Source organism: Mus caroli, chromosome 11 (assembly GCF_900094665.2).
Source record: "Mus caroli chromosome 11, CAROLI_EIJ_v1.1, whole genome shotgun sequence".
NCBI classification, from domain to species: domain Eukaryota; kingdom Metazoa; phylum Chordata; class Mammalia; order Rodentia; family Muridae; genus Mus; species Mus caroli.
Genome location: NC_034580.1, coordinates 1,054,384 through 1,056,189, shown reverse-complemented (window position 1 = coordinate 1,056,189; position 1,806 = coordinate 1,054,384). Strand labels below are relative to the sequence as shown.

At 48.1% G+C, this 1,806-nt stretch overlaps 1 pseudogene; it reads left to right on the top strand.

Annotated features, from left to right (window-relative positions):
• Nucleotides 1-805: 805 nt before the first annotated feature.
• On the top strand, nt 806-1,302 carry LOC110304209 (annotated as a pseudogene).
• Nucleotides 1,303-1,806: the final 504 nt, after the last annotated feature.

The following is a 1,806-nucleotide window of genomic DNA, read 5'->3' as shown; positions in this document are numbered from 1 at the left end:
AGGGCCATGACCTGGGCAGTGTGCTGGGGAGCACACTGTGCAGTGGCTGCACAGCACAGGCGGGACCTCCATTCTCAGAACCCACATGAAATGCTTCCACGTGCACATGCACACACACATACACACACACACACACACACACACACACGCAGAGGGACACACACACACAAACAAAGGATTTGATCAGTCATTTCCTCCTGAAGAAAAAAGGCAGGAACTAGGTGGTAGAAGCCCAAGCCTTTATTATTCCCAGTGCTCAGAAGGCAGATGCAGTTGGAGCTCTGTGAGCTTGAGGTGAGCCTGGTCTAGAGAGTGAGTTCCATGACAGCCAAAGCTATGTAAAAGACCCTGGAAGATTGCTCAATATCATGAGGTACTCATAAAGGCACAGAGCCACACTACACCACTCAGGGTGGAGTCAGAGACAGAGAGGAGCAGGTGTGGTGAGCACACAGCTACACTAGAAGGCTGTATAAGACATGCAAGACACTGCCTGGGAAGCAGTTTGAGAAGCACAAAGAGTACGCCCAGCCAGTTCACTCCTAAACTCAGTCCTTTGTACCATAGGTTAGCCCTCATTCTGTATCATAGGCTAGTCCTCATTTTGTAAAATAGCCTAGTCCATAGACTAATCTGCAATTCACTATAATCAAGGTTGGCCTCGCACTCACAACAATCTTTTCTGCCTTCCAAACACTAGGATTACAGGTGTGCACCACCACATCAGGCAAACAAAACCAAACCCTTGTTCCAATAAGAAGCAAAACTACCTTTTGTGACTGGCGGTGAACGAGCGCGCAGTGCCATGAAGGCCTTGAGCACGCTTCGGGAGTACAAGGTGGTGGGGCGCTGCTTGCCAACCCCAAAATGCCACACACCACCTCTGTACCAAATGTGAATCTTTGCACCCAACCATGTAGTGGCCAAGTCCCACTTCTGGTACTTTGTGTCGCAACTGAAGAAGATGAAGAAGATGAAGAAGTCATCTGGGGAGATTGTGTACTGCGGGCAGGTGTTTGAGAAGTTACCCCTGCTCATGAAGAACTTTGGCATCTAGCTGTGCTAGATGCGTACACAAACTGTACCGAGAGTACCGGGACCTGACCACTGCTAGTGCAGTCACACAGTGCTACTGAGACATGGGTGCCCGACACTGTGCCTGTGCCCACTCCATCCAGATCATGAAGGCGGCAAGTGCCGCCGCAGTTCCACGGCTCCAAAATCAAATTCCCACCGCCCCACCGTGTGTTGCGGCGCCATCACAAACCATGCTTCACCACTAAGAGACCCAACACCTTCTAGACACAGAGACCCACTGAATAAAAACTTGAGACTGTCAAAAAGGAAGAAAGAAAGAAAGAAAGAAAGAAAGAAAGAAAGAAAGAAAGAAAGAAGGAAGGAAGGAAGAAAGAAAGAAAAAGAAAGGAAGGAAGGAAGAAAGAAAGAAAGAAAGAAAGAAAGAAAGAAAGAAAGAAAGAAAGAAAGAAAGAAAGAGAAAAAAAGATAAAGAAAAAGAAAAAAGAAGCAAAACTAGGCCAAGTGGTCATAGCCCAAGCCTTTAATCCCAGCACTTAGGAGGCAGAGGCAGGTAGAGCTCTGTGAATCTGAGACCAGCCTGGTCTACAGAGCGAGTTCCAGAACAGCCAGGGCTACACAGAGAAACCCTGTCTGGAAAGAGCCTAAAAGAAAAAAGAAGAAGAAGAAAGAAAAGAAAGGGGGCTGGTGAGATGGCTCAGTGGGTAAGAGCACCCGACTGCTCTTCCGAAGGTCCAGAGTTCAAATCCCAGCAACCACATGGTGGCTCAC